Source organism: Staurois parvus, unplaced genomic scaffold (genome assembly GCF_062004578.1).
Source record: "Staurois parvus isolate SC_StPar_1 unplaced genomic scaffold, SC_StPar_1.0 ptg001352l, whole genome shotgun sequence".
In the NCBI taxonomy this organism is placed as follows: Eukaryota; Metazoa; Chordata; class Amphibia; order Anura; family Ranidae; genus Staurois; species Staurois parvus.
The window spans coordinates 737,939-757,090 of record NW_028319148.1 but is presented as its reverse complement, the minus strand read 5'-3'; the positions used below and the strand labels follow the sequence as shown (position 1 = coordinate 757,090).

The 19,152-nt window shown below is 44.4% G+C and overlaps 1 non-coding gene across 1 annotated transcript; it reads right to left on the bottom strand.

Moving 5' to 3' along the window:
* Window positions 1-2,381: 2,381 nt before the first annotated feature.
* TRNAW-CCA (transfer RNA tryptophan (anticodon CCA)) lies at window positions 2,382-2,453 on the bottom strand. Its single transcript has one exon. It is a non-coding gene; the product is annotated as a tRNA-Trp (tRNA).
* Between the last annotated feature and the right edge of the window lie 16,699 nt (window positions 2,454-19,152).

Genomic DNA, 19,152 nt, shown 5'->3' with positions numbered 1-19,152 from the left:
ATCTCCATGTATAATACATAAGGGGGGGATATGATCTCCATGTATAATACATAAGGGGGATATGATCTCCATGTATAATACATAAGCGGGGGATATGATCTCCATGTATAATACATACGGGGGGGGGGATATGATCTCCATGTATAATACATAAGGGGGGGATATGATCTCCATGTATAATACATAAGGGGGGGATATGATCTCCATGTATAATACATAAGGGGGGATATGATCTCCATGTATAATACATAAGGGGGGATATGATCTCCATGTATAATACATAAGGGGGGGTATGATCTCCATGTATAATACATAAGGGGGATATGATCTCCATGTATAATACATAAGCGGGGGATATGATCTCCATGTATAATACATAAGGGGGGGATATGATCTCCATGTATAATACATAAGGGGGGGATATGATCTCCATGTATAATACATAAGGGGGGGATATGATCTCCATGTATAATACATAAGGGGGGATATGATCACCATGTATAATACATAAGGGGGGATATGATCTCCATGTATAATACATAAGGGGGGATATGATCACCATGTATAATACATAAGGGGGGATATGATCTCCATGTATAATACATAAGAGGGGGGATATGATCTCCATGTATAATACATAAGAGGGGGGATATGATCACCATGTATAATACATAAGGGGGATATGATCTCCATGTATAATACATAAGGGGGGATATGATCACCATGTATAATACATAAGAGGGGGGATATGATCACCATGTATAATACATAAGGGGGGATATGATCTCCATGTATAATACATAAGGGGGGATATGATCTCCATGTATAATACATAAGGGGGATATGATCTCCATGTATAATACATAAGCGGGGGATATGATCTCCATGTATAATACATAAGGGGGGGGGATATGATCTCCATGTATAATACATAAGGGGGGGATATGATCTCCATGTATAATACATAAGGGGGGATATGATCTCCATGTATAATACATAAGGGGGGATATGATCACCATGTATAATACATAAGGGAGATATGATCTCCATGTATTATACATAAGGGGGGATATGATCTCCATGTATAATACATAAGGGGGATATGATTTCCATGTATAATACATAAGGGGGGATATGATCTCCATGTATAATACATAAGGGGGGATATGATCTCCATGTATAATACATAAGGGGGGATATGATCTCCATGTATATTACATATGTATTAGCCAAATAACGGAACGTCCAATGACACCAAGGGGGATGGCAAAAGTCAAACCAAACAGTAGCAGCAGCAGTCCATCATATTACCAAAACAAAACATAGAGGAAAAACCCCTACCGAGAAGTATCAGGGAGAGAACAAGAAAGAAAAGAAGACTGGAAGAGTCACAGATCCAGGGCCAGCACAGGCAATGACTACAAGAGGCCATAGCTAGGAAGACTGGAAGAGTCACAGATCCAGGGCCAGCACAGGCAATGACTACAAGAGGCCATAGCTAGGAAGACTGGAAGAGTCACAGATCCAGGGCCAGCACAAGCAATGACTACAAGAAGCCATGGCTAGTAGGAGGCAGGGACGGCAGGGAATAATGTATCCAAGGTTCCCAAACCTTAAGGAATCTCGGATGAGAATCTTGAAGAACGCTAGACATCTGTTCATGGATCATCATAGCATTCTTCCGAGGCTTCACCCCCTGGAAGACAACCAAAGGGGTTCTCCAAGCCTGAGCTATAGCACGTCTGACTGAAATGAATAGGTAGGATGACAATTTCTGCTGAGACCTAGACAGACCCAAAATTGGGCAATGCAGGAGGGCCACCCTTGCATCCTTACGGACCGTAATATGAAATATTGTTTGCAGCAAACCAAAAACCCTAGACCAGAAGCCTATCAATTGCGGGCACGACCACCAAATGTGCAAGACGTCCCCATGTAGACCACAGTTCAGTAAACACCTATCTCCACCAATTGGATTAAACTCAGCAGTCCGAGCCGGGACCCAGTAACACCGCAGGAGAAATTTGTAGGCTGTCTGAAGAGTGACAGTATTGAAGGAACATTTCTCCACCATTTTCCAGGCCTTATGCCAATCCTCCCCCGCAATCGAGAAACCTCAAACTTTAGGGCAGGGGTGTCAAACTGGCGGCCCTCCAACTGTTGCCAAACTACAAGTCCCACGAGGCATTGCAAGATTGACAGTTACACGCAAGACTACCAAAGGCAGTGGCATGATGGGACTTGTAGTTTGGCAACAGCTGGAGGGCCGCCAGTTTGACACCCCTGCCCTAAAGTTTGAGGGACATCTGGATTGGTCTTCATTTAGAAAGTTTGGGGAATTCTGGGCATCACAACACAATTTTCCCTTCAAAAAGTATTGTTGACCCCGACGTGATTTGAACACGCAACCTTCTGATCTGGAGTCAGACGCGCTACCGTTGCGCCACGAGGTCTTTGATAGTCAAAGCTTCTAGCTCCACATAGTTGAATGTTAAACTGGCCATGTATTATTATCCTTATGAAAATTATCTTTCGTGCATTAAATGTCTTGGCAAATGCTGTTTGAAAGTTCTTAAAAAAAATATTTTTTAACATTCAGATTTGGAGTGAATGGACTTTCCCGAATGAAAACCAGATTCACTGTTAAAATTAGTATGTTTGAGAAAAAGTTTTCATCGTGTTCTTTCGAAACTTCACAGCACTGTGGTCGAAAATAAACGTTGGTTTCTTAACACTAATGATCGAAAATTGAATGAATGTTCTTGAAAGGAAAATTTGGAACGAACTTCTACTAGTCTATGGCCAACTTTTTTTTTCTCATGTTTCGTAGAATAGGTGTCATCCTGCTAAGGAGATAACTCTGTATAGGGAAATGTATAAACATCCTTCAGTGGTTCGGGAGTCAAAACTTCTCTTAATCTCATGTATGGTGTATAAGTAATGGTCAGTGTGTAATGCCTAGGTTGTAGGTTTGATCCCTGTATGATGAAAACATTTACCTAGATCACAGGTGTCAAACCGGCGGCCCTCCAGCTGTTGCCAAACTACAAGTCCCATGAGGCATTGCAAGATTGACAGTTACAGACATGACTCCCAAAGGCAGAGGCATGATGGGACTTGTAGTTTCACAACAGCTGGAGGGCCGCCAGTTTGACACCCCTGCCCTAAAGTTTGAGGGACATCTGGATTGGTCTTCATTTAGAAAGTTTGGGGAATTCTGGGCATCACAACACAATTTTTCCTTCAGTTTGGCAACAGCTGGAGGGCCACCAGTTTGACATCCCTGACCTAGATCAACCTTTTTTTACATGGGGGAACCCTTGAAATAACTTTGCAGGCTCAGTGAACCCCTGCTAAGAATTACTATATCAAAAGTTTGGAGTACATTACTGTGATAGTCACTTAGAACAATGCCCCTTATATTTGCAGTCATTGGGAAGTTCCACCCTTACAGAAAGCTAAAAAGATCATTGTTCATAATGGGAAGTAGGGGTGTAGTTGGGAGTATTGGGGGTCGCCACTGATCATTGTATTCTGTAATTCTTTAGAATGATATTTCTGCTTTCCATAGGTGGATTCACAGTTCCTTTTGACTGGCGTTTACTCCATATCACTTGCTGGAGGCCCTCTTTTCATCCAGACGGAAGAGTTATGTCCCACATGCATTGCACTGGCCATTTGGGAGGTCATTAATATTGTCAACTGGTAAACGCTGTTAAGCCTTTTATTTTTACTGTCTTTCTCAATTTTATGTATGGTCATATATCCATACTGTGTTCTTGGACCTATTCTAGCTTTATTGTAGGAACCTATGCTTTGTCTCCCTGAAGAAGCAGGCTTTGTCCCGTGAAACGCGATGGAATATATCACCAAAGCATCATTTCATTTCTCAAGGCTGGAGCCATCTACCAATATGTAAACTGATACTTATGATGCTACTCTAACATCTTAGGTATCAGCAACAATATGTATTGTAATTAGGCTACCAATTGTAGTTCTGTTCATTTAATACATCTGAATTTGTATGACCCTCCATTTATGTGTCTGACTGTCATGTTCCACCAATATGGTGGCTTCTTAGCTTAATAAAAGACGTTAAATTCTTTTCTATTTTTGGCTTCCCATTTTTTTTATAATTGATATTGTTTCGTATGGTTTGGTTCCTTTAAAAAAGCTTTAGTTTCTTCTTGTTAGGGTTATATTCATTGCATTGTTGATAGCGGTTACTCATCTGAGAGGCAGAAATTGCTTTATTGCTCAAGAAATCCCTAGCAACCTCTTGAGGAACCCTGGTTGAGAAAGGTTGACCTAGATGGTGCTACTTACACTTAGCTAAAAGGATGGGATTGATGTACTTCTGCATGTTAACCACTTCCCGTCTGGCCCATGTACATAAACGGCTGGAGGGGAGCAGTGCAGGAGCGAATTGCCACCTCCGCAACATCGCCAAAATCCGCACGTTCCTAACTCCAGAAACCACTAAACAGCTCATCCACTCCCTCATCATATCACGACTCGACTACTGCAACTCCCTCCTCACTGGCCTGCCTCGCCGCTGGCTATCCCCGCTTCAGTCCATCCTGAATACGGCTGCCAGACTCATTCACCTTTCCAACCGCTCCGTTTCCTCCACCCCCCTCTGCCAATCCCTCCACTGGCTTCCAATTGCGCAACGGATCAAATTCAAAATCCTAACATTGACGTACAAAGCTGTCCACCATACTGCCCCGAACTACATCACTGACCTAATATCCAAGTACCGCCCAGCACACACACTCCGCTCCTCACAAGACCTCCTTCTCTCTAGTTCCCTGGTCTCCTCCTCCCATGCCCGCCTCCAGGACTTCTCCAGGGTGTCACCCATCCTCTGGAACTCCCTGCCCCAACCCATCAGATTATCACCTACTCTCCTCTCCTTTAGGCGCACCCTGAAAACCCATCTCTTCAGGGAAGCCTACCCCACCCCCTGCTAACTTGCCGACCTCCTCCACTCTTCCTACCACTCCATCCCCCACAGCTATCTCCTCCTGTGCCACCATCCCCTCCCTCCTAGATTGTAAGCTTGAAAGAGCAGGGCCCTCGATCCCCTCATGTTTTGCATTGTATTGGTATTGTTCTGTCACATGTTCTGTCCCCCTTTGTAATGTACAGCGCTGAGCGAACTATTGGCGCTCTATAAATACTGTATTATAATAATAATAATAATAATAATTAATAAACGGCGCCTGCATTTTCAGCCTGTGCGCACTCCCTGGGAGCGCGAAGCACCGTGATCCGGTGCCTGCTGTGTCAGCGGAACACCGATCGCTGTACGGGACCTCTGTGCGAGGTCCTGATCATGGAACTTGACTGGCCTGCACAGAGTCCTGACCTCAACTCCATAGAACACCTTTGGGATGAATTAGAGCGGAGACTGTGAGCCAGGCCTCCTCCCCCGACATCAGTGCCTGACTTCACAAATGTGCTTCTGGAAGAATGGTCCAACCTTCCCATAGACACCCTCCTAAACCTTGTGGACGGCCTTCCAAGAAGAGTTGAAGCTGTTATAGCTGCAAAGGGCGGGGCCAACTCAATATTGAACCCTACGGACTAATACTGGGATGCCATTAAAGTTCATGTGCGTGTAAAGGCAGGCGGCCCAATACTTTTGGTTATATAGTGTATATATATATATATTTAACAGGTTCACTTGCCAGAAAGACTTCATTGGTGCATTGGAAGGTCTTTTTGTGGAACATTAGAGAGTCTTCTTCTACAATAAAGTATGCGGGAGTCTGGAAGTCAGTCAAACTGTTAAGGTGTTCCAAGATAAAAGAAATGTATGTTTCTTGTAAATAATAATGTGCTGCTTCTGCAAATTCTTAACTGAATGGTTTAATACTGTATATAAAATGTTTATTTTCCGAAGAGTCACACATGGCCACTGTTCAGGACCAGAGCCTAAAAGCCTCCGGTTTGGTCCATGGGTCAAATCTTTGGAACATCTGTCATGCCTAAAAGGATCTGCACATGGAGCACCCTCTCCTACTTCCTAATCTTTACACTTAGGCAGGCCATAGACGGGCCGTTTATCGGCCGAATTTTCGGGCGATAAACGAAAAATTGGTCACCACCAATTGCTGCCACCAATGTCCATGAAAAAGGGCCGTTTTTTGCGGATTTTCCAGCATGACCGATAAAACTAAATGAGAAGACCCACAAAAAATGGCTGGCGGGCTGGCCCCACTAACAGCGTGAATATCGGTCGATTTTTCGAAAAATTCGGCCGATAAACGACCCATCTATGGCCTGCATTAATTTGTAACTTTTCTCTCCTAAATAAATTTCCAAATCCTTCAACAGAAGATGTTGATCTTCTTATCAGCAGACATCAGGGGTGTGGTGCCTACCGTGCCTGTAGCCTATACAGATCAGGGACAGACTGTCCTGCACAGGGGCGGACTGACCATTCCGAAACCCAGGCACTGCCCAAGTCTGCCCCTGGTCCTGCATCTGCTTTATGATGGATCTGCTGGAATTTTGACAGCTCTGAACCTGGAAGCACTGACCCCCAGTTCACATCTGTGCGGGTGGTGCCGCTGTGGATTTGCACGAAAATCTGTGCAGCCGCACCACCCGCGTAGAGAAATGCGGACCCGCGGGTGGGTGACATTAGTTCTAATGGCACGCCGCCCGCACTGGGAAACGCAACCGTACTGGGAACTGAGGTTCCTGTGCGGTCTGCGTTTTCCAAAGAAGTGCAGGGACTTCTTCCCTGCATGGCACGGGCATGGGAGTCCATTCAAATGAATGTGAAGCGAGGGTTCAGCTGAGCATTACTTGGTGCACTCTCAGCTAAGGTTCGTGAACAGGAGGAGTTCACCAAATCTCCTGGGCTCATAGAACAGCCAGGTGAGTCTGAAACCGGGAAGGAGGGGGGGTGCACACAGTAAGTATGCATGCGCCATGACTATGTAAGTGGAGAATTACTGCAGCAGTCACCTCTATTAAGCGATTGTTGTAGTATTCCGAGGCCCGTGCTGAGAGGCTGCCCTGCTGCATAGTAACCAGAGGGGTCACTCATTCGGCAGGGGTGCCATTTACATACCATCTTGAATTTTTCTCAATAACTGTAAAGTGCTCCGCGATTGGATGTTGTGGAGAGGTGGGGAGGTGATTTCACAATCTCTGCCTCATCCAATCAGAAAATGCTTTGCATTCATTAAAAAATTGCAAGGCATTCTGTGCCTATACTCAGCTGGTGACCAGCCATGGTTACTATGCAGCATTGGAGCTGCTTGGCATGAACGGCGACTACGATGGTGATTCTCCATGGGTATGGCACAAACATACTTACATTGGTCCAAGCTAACTCATATAACTATGATATAAAATTCATACTGCTACATCTTTGGTAGAAAAAAATAATCTGAATAAGTGTATATTAATTAGTTTTTGCCTATGTGTAATGTGTTGACTGTATGCCGTTTTACTAGAGGATGTGAGTTTTTGTCTCCCTGCAAAGCAGGTAAACAAAAACTGTCACATCCATAACTATCAGCAGAGAGATCTGGTGTTGTTTACCAACGATAGGCGGATCCTGGCCATGAATCATTGGCCAGGACTCACTGATTGACATGTCAGGGAGCCAATGACAGCACAGGTAGGCGGGCATGTGTACGCTCCCCTTACCCAGAAAAGCAAAAAAACACTTATATATACACGTGATTTTGCACAGTTGGCCCACACTGTAGCAGTAAGCATGCATACGGAATTATATTAAAAAAAATAAACTAAAAAATAAATATATATATATATATATACATATATATACAGTTGTGTTCTAAATAATAGCAGTCAGACATCACTAACCGGATCAATCACTGTTTTTGGTAGAAATGATATTTCTACATGGCAAATAATTTCCTAGCAGGTGTAGTAGAGTAATAGAAATCCAACAGACCCAACAGTCATGACATGCATGCTGCTGATTCTGTGTCATTGAATCACTCATTGAAAGGGGCGTGTTCAAAATAATAGCAGTGTGGAGTTCTATTAGTGAGGTCATTCATTCTTTGAAAAACAGGTGGCAATTATTGCCCTTATTTAAGGAAGGAAGGCAGCAAATGTTGTACATGCCGGTTACAGTGCATTTCTCTCTGAAATTCTGAGGAAAATGGGTCGTTCCAGACATTGTTCAGAACAGCGTACCTTGATTAAAAAGTTGATTGGAGAGGGGGAAACATATAAAGAATTGCAGAAAATGATCGGCTGCTCAGCTAAAATAATCACAAATGCTTTAAATTGGCAACCAAAACCTGAAAGACGTGGAAGAAAGTTAAAAACTACCATTGGAATGGATAGAAGAATAGCCAAAATGGCGCGGACTCAGCCAACAATCAGCTCCAGGAAGATGAAAGAAGGTGTGACGTTCCCTGTGAGGACTGTTACAATTAGAAGACGACTATGTGAAGCCAAGCTATCTGCAAGAAGCCCCCGCAAAGTCCCACTGTTGGAGAAAAGACGTGCTGAAGAGGTTACAATTTGCCAAAGAGCACATTGACTGGCCTAAAAGAAATGGTGCAACATTTTGTGGACTGAGAAAGTAAGATTGTTCTTTTTGGGTCTAGTGGCCGGAGACAGTTTGTCAGACGACCCCCAAACACTGAATTCAAGCCACAGTACACTGTGAAGACAGTGAAGCATGGTGGTGCAAGCATCATGGTATGGGGATGTTTCTCATACTACGGTGTTGGGCCTATTTATCGCATACCAGGGATCATGGATCAGTTTGAATACATCAGAATACTTGAAGAGGTCATGCTGCCTTATGCTGAAGAGGAAATGCCCTTGAAATGGGTGTTCCAACAAGACAGCAACCCCAAACACACCAGTAAACGTGCAACATCTTGGTTCCAGACCAACAAGATTGACGTTATGGAGTGGCCAGCCCAATCCCCGGATCTTAATCCAATAGAAAACTTGTGGGGTGACATCAAAAATGCCGTTTCTGAGGCAAAACCAAGAAATAGAGAAGAACTGTGGAATGTCGTCCAATCATCCTGGGCTGGAATACCTGATCACAGGGGCCAGAAGTTGGGTGACTCCATGCAACACAGATGTACAGCAGTTCTCAGAAACAGTGCGACTACAACCAAATATTCATGAAGTCATTCAAAGGAAAGCAAAATCTTCAAACATTTCTCAGTTTATATAGTGAATGTTTGAGTTTGTAAAGAAGAATACAAACACTGCGATTTTTTTTAAGTCTAATATTCACTTTTCTTCCATTTTTTAAAGAGGAACAACACAAATTTGATATATTTTTCATCATGTTTTGATTTGGAATAGAATGTGTCGTGTTCCCAATGCATTTGTGTGGATGGAAATAAAAGCTATTAGAAGGATTTTGAGCTTTATTCACTTTTTTCAACACACTGCTATTATTTTGAACACAACTGTATATATATATATATTCTCTTAGATTGTAAGCTCCCAGGATCAGGACCCTCCTAACCCTCTTGTATTGAACTGTATTGTTGCTGTATTGTCTCCCTTATATTGTAAAGTGCTGAGCAAACTGTTGGCGCTATATAAATCCTGTATAATAATAATATATAAATCCTGTATAATAATAACAATATATAAATCCTGTATAATAATAATATATAAATCCTGTATAATAATAGTATATAAATCCTGTATAATAATAATAATATATAAATCCTGTATAATAATAATATATAAATCCTGTATAATAATAATAATATATAAATCCTGTATAATAATAATAATATATAAATCCTGTATAGTAATAATAATAATACTTGGGAGTTCAGCTTCAAACCAAACAAGCCACAGCATTATTTCCTCCGGGTACTCCAGTTTCCTCCAAAGACATGCTGGTAGGTGATTTTAAATCCTGTCTAGATTGTCCCTAGTATATGTATGTATGAATGTGAGTTAGGGACCTTAGATTGTACACCCCTTGAGGGTTAGGGACCTTAGATTGTACGCTCCTTGAGGGTTAGGGACCTTAGATTGTACACCCCTTGAGGGTTAGGGACCTTAGATTGTACGCTCCTTGAGGGTTAGGGACCTTAGATTGTACGCCCCTTGAGGGTTAGGGACCTTAGATTGTACCCCCCTTGAGGGTTAGGGACCTTAGATTGTACACCCCTTGAGGGTTAGGGACCTTAGATTGTACGCCCCTTGAGGGTTAGGGACCTTAGATTGTACCCATTGAATGAAGGTAATTTTTTAGAGGTTACAAAATAAATTACCGTATCACCCAATAGATGGCTTCCATTCAGTAGCCCAAAAAAGGCATGCAGAAAAAAAGGGTTTGTGAAAAGGAATTCACAGAAAAGCGGCTACATTATGAACAGAATGTGATACTCAGAAAAATTTCCAAAAATTATACTTTATTACATATAAATATTTGACATATGGGCAATCGCCCTGGTTTACCATCACCTCAGTATGAGACAATACACACAGACCTAAAACCATATAAAATGACACCAAGACCGGTCTGGATAGATGTGCAGCAAAGACAATGACCGCTAGAGTCTAAAGTCTTTGTAGCACTAGCACATAGGTTAACACTTCCCAAAGGAGGTGTATACAAAAATTATACCATGGGTATACAATGTCCTATGCTATATATATAGAGACATATGTAATAACCATATAGGTTATATCCCATATAGGGGAATTTCCAAAAATTATACCAAGGGTATATAATGTCATATGCATGCAGTACAGCGAGCACAATATGCGTCAAAAGAGAGGTATAACCATAAGCCTATAGTAGGCAATAGATGGATATCACATACAAAATGCAGTACAACCCTATGCCGGCACATGTGGTTGGGGCCCATTTATCTGTAATAAAAGTGACCTTAGATTGTACCCCCCTTGAGGGTTAGGGACCTTAGATTGTACGCCCCTTGAGGGTTAGGGACCTTAGATTGTACCCCCCTTGAGGGTTAGGGACCTTAGATTGTACGCCCCTTGAGGGTTAGGGACCTTAGATTGTACGCCCCTTGAGGGTTAGGGACCTTAGATTGTACGCCCCTTGAGGGTTAGGGACCTTAGATTGTACACCCCTTGAGGGTTAGGGACTGATGTGAATGTACAATATATATGTAAAGTGCTGCGTAAATTGGAGGCACTATATAAGTACCTGAAATAAAATAAATAAATTAAAAGAAATCCAAATTGCAGTCACTGGGTCCCCCCCACAGCACTCTGTAGCCCATCTCTGGAGATCACAGTGCAGCCAGGGAACAGTCAGCTTGATTGACAGCCAGGCAGCTAGCAAGCTCAAAGAAAGGTTAGCCACGTTTTTGCTATCCTGACCACGTTTTACTGAGCTTCCCTTATAAAATCAGATGGGATAAAAGCTGTTCTTTAGCAGCATGACTTTGTGTACAGAAAATGAGGTTGTTGTATTCTTGTTTCTTTGTGTCTGCAGGCAGATTGGTTTCTATAATTGATCAATATGATTGTGTGCACTCCTACTGGCTCCTGCCTTCTCACAGTGACCCATAGAACTCCTGTGCTGTCAGTCTGAGATCTGATCATTCTGTCACCTTGCCTTGGAAAACATATTTCTCTGCAGATTATTACCTCCCCATGGCTTAGATTATATCTCTCTGTAAAATGAATGGGAGGACACAGAGCACCATCGTGTGGTCACTAAGAATATGTGTTAACTGTTAAAATCCCTGAATAGATTTCTGATCCAAAAAGAATCTGTAATTTGTAAGCCAAAAGGGCAGATTATTCTGTCTGTATCACCCTGCAGGAGGAGGACAGACTCATAGCCCCCTTCTGTCTGTATCACCCTGCAGGAGGAGGACAGACTCATAGCCCCCTTCTGTCTGTATCACCCTGCAGGAGGAGGACAGACTCATAGCCCCCTTCTGTCTGTATCGCCCTGCAGGAGGAGGACAGACTCATAGCCCCCTTCTGTCTGTATCGCCCTGCAGGAGGAGGACAGACTCATAGCCCCCTTCTGTCTGTATCGCCCTGCAGGAGGAGGACAGACTCATAGCCCCCTTCTGCCTGCATCACCCTGCAGGAGGAGGACAGACTCATAGCCCCCTTCTGTCTGTATCGCCCTACAGGAGGAGGACAGACTCATAGCCCCCTTCTGTCTGTATCGCCCTACAGGAGGAGGACAGACTCATAGCCCCCTTCTGTCTGTATCGCCCCGCAGGAGGAGGACAGACTCAAAGCCCCCTTCTGTCTGTATCGCCCCACAGGAGGACAGACCCATAGCCCCCTTCTGTCTGTATCACCCTGCAGGAGGAGGACAGACTCATAGCCCCCTTCTGCCTGTATCGCCCTGCAGGAGGAGGACAGACTCATAGCCCCCTTCTGTCTGTATCACCCTGCAGGAGGAGGACAGACTCATAGCCCCCTTCTGTCTGTATCGCCCCGCAGGAGGAGGACAGACTCAAAGCCCCCTTCTGTCTGTATCGCCCCACAGGAGGACAGACTCATAGCCCCCTTCTGTCTGTGTCACCCTGCAGGAGGAGAACAGACTCAGAGCCCCTTCTGTCTGTATCACCCTGCAGGAGGAGGACAGACTCATAGCTCCCTTCTGTCAGTATCACCCTGCAGGAGGAGAACAGACTCAGAGCCCCCTTCTGTCTGTATCACCCTGCAGGAGGAGGACAGACTCATAGCCCCCTTCTGTCTGTGTCGCCCTGCAGTAGGACAGACTCATAGCCCCCCTTCTGTCTGTATCACCCTGCAGGAGGAGGACAGACTCATAGCCTCCTTCTGTCTGTATCACCCCGCAGGAGGAGGACAGACTCATAGCCCCCTTCTGTCTGTATCCCCCTGCAGGAGGAGCACAGTCATGCTGTATCACATACATCCACACAAGTACACAAACATTTCATTTAAATACATTTATTAATATATGCAAAATTAGATTTCTGTATACTGTACACAGCTCTGCCACCTCCCTTCCATGTAATAATTTTTCTGAATCTATAGAATGACAAGAGGGCAGAACAATATGTGGCACAGTATTTCAGTATGCCGGACCCCCCACACGGCCCCTTGTATGCGTTTCAGACAAGACGTACACAGCAACATCGCCAGCGATATCAATACCACCGATCACACTTCCAATAAGTATTGATAAGCTGTTCTGGGGAATATCATGTTGTCAGCAGGTCACAGAGTACATCACCCTCCCCATGAGAAATCTCTGAATATCTGCAGTTGGGATGACAGAGGCTTCAGGAGTTCCGGGCAGACGCAACAAGAAAAGCAACAAACTCTCTTCACAGTGGATGAATTGTGTTGGAATAATAAATCTGATCTGCAGCAATATTTATTTATTTCAGGTACTTATATAACACCATCAATTTACACAGCGCTTTACATATATATTGTACATTCACATCAGTCCCTCACCCTCAAGGGGCGTACAATCTAAGGTCCCTAACCCTCAAGGGGCGTACAATCTAAGGTCCCTAACCCTCAAGGGGCGTACAATCTAAGGTCCCTAACCCTCAAGGGGCGTACAATCTAAGGTCCCTAACCCTCAAGGGGTGTGCAATCTAAGGTCCCTAACCCTCAAGGGGTGTACAATCTAAGGTCCCTAACCCTCAAGGGGCGTACAATCTAAGGTCCCTAACTCACATTCATACATATAGAAAGAAATGCTACAGTGAGAGCTTCAAACTGTCAGCAGCTGAACATTAAAGGAAAACGCACATAAAATCCCAGTATAAATACAGATATATAAAATGCAGCGCCGGGCCTCCACGTGGCACCGGCGGAGTGATGTCACGACGTCCTGGGCTCCAGCTGATGTGTTTCGTGTGCACGCTCTGTCTACCTCAGAATTGCGTGCGCATGAAACGCGTCAGCTGGAGCCCAGGACGTCGTGACATCACGCCGCCGGTGCCACGTGGAGGCCCGGCGGCCATCTTTGATCTTGGAGGCCTTTCAACCTTTACACCCCCGGTGTGATCCTTATACCAGTTCCAGAGAGGGGGAACGTTTCATACATCTCGGCAAGGACACTTCTGGCCTGTTGGATCTCATCTTCACCACACGAGGGCGCTTTATCCTTACATTTTCCAGTTCCTAATCTACACTCTGACCAGAAAGAGAGGGGAATCTTCAGGATAATTATATCTGCGTATTATCTATACGCTTCTGGTTAGTGCGCATTTCTATCATTTGCAGTGGAGAAACAACGAGCACCAATACAGGACTATATTTCTTGTGTGATCTTCTATTTGTAGTTTACTACTGTCACCCATATTTGCTAATATACAGCGCTGCATTTTTATATATCCACATTCATACATACACATACTAGGGACAATTTAGACAGGAGCCAATTAACCTACCAGCATCTTTGGAGTGTGGGAGGAAACCGGAGTACCCGGAAGAAACCCACACAGGCACAGGGAGAACAGGCAAACTCCAGGCAGGTGGTGCCATGATTGGGATTTGAACCAATGAGCCTAGTCCTCCAGACGGAAGTGCTAACCACTTAGCCACTGTGCTGCCCTTTTAACAATTACCCTTGCAGTGGGGCTGCGCCCACGCTCCTTGTTTTTGGCCAGCGTACTGGAAAAAAGCACTTTTACTTTCCTTAGTTCCCTGTTCTCCAGTGGCAGTCTCTTCTTCCTTTGATGCTCCAAGTTGGGGACAGGCCTTCAGCATCCTCACTTACAATGCAGGCCTGCTGGTCCTACATTGCATGTGATAATGGCAGGGGTTTATTTACCACAAGGCACTTGCCTAGGGTGGCATATTTTAGGGGGGCAGCACCTCCCCCCAAAAGAAGGGATGAAAGAAGGGACATGCACACCATGGGAACTAAGTCGGATCTGAGAAAAGCTGAAGGCTGCTTGATGGTGTATGTAGAGCCTGGCTCTCATTTTCGGGGATGTCCGGAGCTGTGAAGTTGAGTCTCTCTGTCACTGGGGGGGGGGGGGGGGGGGTAGTGGTAGTCTCTTCTTCCCTTTGATGCTCCAAGTTGGGGATGGGCCCTCAGCATCCTCACTTACAATGCTGGTCTGCTGGTCCTACATTGCATGTGATAATGGCAGGGGCGTATTTACAAGGCAAACAAGGCACTTGCCTAGGGTGGCATTTTTTAGGGGGCAGCACCTCCCCCAGAAGAAGGGATGGAAAAAGGGACACCATGGGAACCAAGTGGGATCTGAGAGGCTGAAGGCTGCTTGATGGTGTATGTAGAGCCTGGCTCTCCTTTCCAGGAATGTCTGGAGTTGTGAAGATGAGTGTCTCTCTGTCGCTGGGGGAAGGGAGGAGTGGAAGGCTCTCCTGGGTGGGTGGCAGGGGTGTTGTTGATCAGTCAGACTCTCTCCGCAGAAGGGGGACAGGGGGGTGGTGCTGGTTGGTGTCTGTGGGGGCAGACAATTTTTGTGTGCAACTGTTGGAGCACCAAACACACAAAGCTTCGGGGGACTGGACACACAGCAGGAGCAAAGGATAAGGTAAGTACTGGCACCGTAAGTAAAAATGAACACTTAAAGTGGTTGTAAACCCTTCCATATACCCAGTGACGTGACAGCAGATAAACAGGTACAACTTATGTAGGAGGATTTATTATTCTCTGTGTATCACCTTGCCTTCTCTACAGCCATTCAAAGTGCTATATTTATAAAGCTTGTCTGAGAGTTCAGAAAAAAAGGGCAGGGAGCTGAAATTACACTCTGCAGAGCTCCGTGAGGAGAGCTCTGGGAGATGAATGGAGGGAAGAGACCCCCCCCGCCCCCTCCCTCCCTCCACACAGCACAGAGGAACAGAGCTGAGGCTGTCAATCAGTTGGAGATCCCTCCCCTGTCACCATTCTTCTCTTGGTGTCCAGAAAACTTGTCAAAAGTGACTCATGCTGATAGCAGAGGAAGGAAGCAACAGACAGAAGTGACACTTAGTGCTCTGGACGGAGACAAGTACACATCATAGAGGGATATGCTTTGTTCATATTTCACATCTGAGGTTTACAACCACGTTAACCAGGGTTGCACCAATACGAAGCATTTGCAGGCATACTCATCATTGTGCAAACGCTCCAATACCTGAAACTGGGACCTTTGCGGTGGGACTTGAGCCCATACAAAATGAATGAGCTCAAATCGCACTGAAAAGAATTGTTGAGATTCCTGTCCAAATCACATGCAGTCACCCCCGCCGATCCTGTGTGAACCCAACCTTGTCATAGTGCCCGGGTTCACACAGGAGCGGTGCGGGAAACTGCATGCGATTCAGGCAGGAATTGCAACATATTCCTGCTCAAATTGCGATTTTTTGCACGCATACGCATCCTTGTGCAAATACTCCAATACCTGAATCCAAATCACATGCGGTCTCCCCTGCCGATCCTGTGTGAACCCAACCTTGTCATAGTGATTTCAGCCCGGGTACACACAGGAGTGGTGCGGGAAACCGCGTGAGATTCGGGCAGGAATTGCAATGTATTCCTGCACAAATTGCAATTTTTTGCACACATACTCATCCTTGTGCAAATACTCCAATACCTGAAACTGGGACCTTTGCGGTGTAACTTGAGCCCATACAAAATGAATGCGCTCAAATCGCACTGAAAATTGTTGCGATTCCTTTCCAAATCACATGTGGTCTCCCCCGCCGATCCTGTATGAACCCAGGCTTGTCATAGTGCCCGGGTTCACACAGGAGCGGTGCAGGAAACCGCATGCGATTCGGGTAGGAATTGCAACGTATTCCTGTTCACATTGCATGCGATTCTCTGCAGTGTGATTTCAGTCCATTAATTTTGTATGGGCTAAAATCGCACGGCAAAGGTTCCGGTAATCGGTATCGGCAGGTACTCGATCACAATTATCGGTGCATCCCTAACTGCTGCATGGAGCAGGGGATCTCACTGCATTGTTTTTTCATATACCTGGAGTTGCGCTTCAAAGTAAAGGTGTCACCAAAAACAATAAAAATAACACACAAACTTCCTTGAGTACTTGTCTAAACTGCTCTTAGCTTCAGCAAGCCGCAAAATCTCCGGGCCACCATCTTTGATGCTTCATGATCAGAGGTGTCCCTAGGGTTGGTGTCACCCCTCCAGAGAGGAAGGAGCGGTGCAGTTATTGGGGTGATCCCGGATTCCCAGCACCGTGACAGCTGCCCCCGGTGTAGCAGTAAAATGAGGATCCCGTGAAGATGTGGATCCCCTGAAGCAACTGCGCATGTGCCGGTTTCAGGCCGAAGAAGCCGATTGCCAATCTCCAACTTTAGCACACAGTTAACCCCTTAGACCAGGGGTGGGCAACCTGCGGCACTCCAGCTGTTGCAGGACTTCAAGTTCCATCATGCCCTCTGTAAGTCATAGCTGTAACTGTCAATTTTGCAATGACTCATGGGAAATGTAGTTCCACAACAGCTAGAGAGCCGCAGGTTGCCTAATCCTGGCCTAATGCAGGCCATAGACGGGTCGAAAAGCTGCCGATTTCTCGTCCGAAAAAAAAAATTGGCAGATTTTCGCACCATTTGTGGGTTAATTGGTCGGCCGTTTTTTGGGATTTTGGCACATTTTTTTTATCGGTGACGTTGGAAAAACAATCGGCTGATTTTCCCGGCAATGATGGGTAAATTGGCCAATCTTTTTACCAAAAAAAAAAAATGTGCACATGAGCCAAGAAGAAAAAGAAGAGGGAGAAAAAGAAAAAGAAGAGGGAGAAAAAGAAAAAGAAGAAGAGGGAGAAAAAGAAAAAGAAGAAGAGGGAGAAAAAGAAAAAGAAGAAGAGGGAGAAAAAGAAAAAGAAGAAGAGGGAGAAAAAGAAAAAGAAGAAGAGGGAGAAAAAGAAAAAGAAGAAGAGGGAGAAAAAGAAAAAGAAGAAGAGGGAGAAAAAGAAAAAGAAGAAGAGGGAGAAAAAGAAAAAGAAGAAGAGGGAGAAAAAGAAAAAGAAGAAGAGGGAGAAAAAGAAAAAGAAGAAGAGGGAGAAAAAGAAAAAGAAGAAGAGGGAGAAAAAGAAAAAGAAGAAGAGGGAGAAAAAGAAAAAGAAGAAGAGGGAGAAAAAGAAAAAGAAGAAGAGGGAGAAAAAGAAAAAGAAGAAGAGGGAGAAAAAGAAAAAGAAGAAGAGGGAGAAAAAGAAAAAGAAGAAGAGGGAGAAAAAGAAAAAGAAGAAGAGGGAGAAAAAGAAAAAGAAGAAGAGGGAGAAAAAGAAAAAGAAGAAGAGGGAGAAAAAGAAAAAGAAGAAGAGGGAGAAAAAGAAAAAGAAGAAGAGGGAGAAAAAGAAAAAGAAGAAGAGGGAGAAAAAGAAAAAGAAGAAGAGGGAGAAAAAGAAAAAGAAGAAGAGGGAGAAAAAGAAAAAGAAGAAGAGGGAGAAAAAGAAAAAGAAGAGGAAGAAAAAGAAAAAGAGGAGGAAGAAAAAGAAGAAAAAAAAAAGGAAGAAAAAGAAGGAGGAAAAAAAAGAAAAAGAAGGAGGAAAAAAAAGAAAAAGAGGAAGAAAAAAAAAAGGTAGAAAAGAAGAAGAGGAAGAAAAAGAAAAAGAAGAGGAAGAAAAAGAATTCCAGTCCGCTATTATATTTGACATAAAAAAAGTCTTGCGGTTGCAACAATGTATCTGAATAAAACCATCTGTATCCAAAATGGATACATTGTTGCAACCACAATACTTTGTCATGTCAAATATAATAGTGGTGCCCTTGAATCCCTCTTGTATTGAATCTGTATTGTTGCTGTATTGTCTCCCATCATCTTGTAAAGTGCTGAGCAAACGTTCGGCGCTCTATAAATCCTGTATAATAATAATATCAAATCTAATAGCGGAGCTCTCTGCAGGGACAAAAGTAATTAAATGCCGGCCGTAGACGGAACGAAAATCAGCCGATTTTTTTTTACCGTTGATGGTAACGTCGGCCTATTGAACGCCCGATTTTACGTTTTAAAAAAAAAAAAAACGTCCGGTTTTCGACCCGTCTATGGCCTGCATTAGAGGCTGCAAACCACTGAAGCTGATCCCGCGGATCACTACGGGTTGCAAGATCAGTTAACCCCCATATTGGTTGAACCTATACGGGGTTAACTGATCTTTCAACCCGTAGTGATCCGCGGGATCAGCTGTTTGCAGCCTCTAAGGGGTTAACTGTGGCAGCTCTGTGCTAAACTCAGAGATCAGATAAAACCGCCAC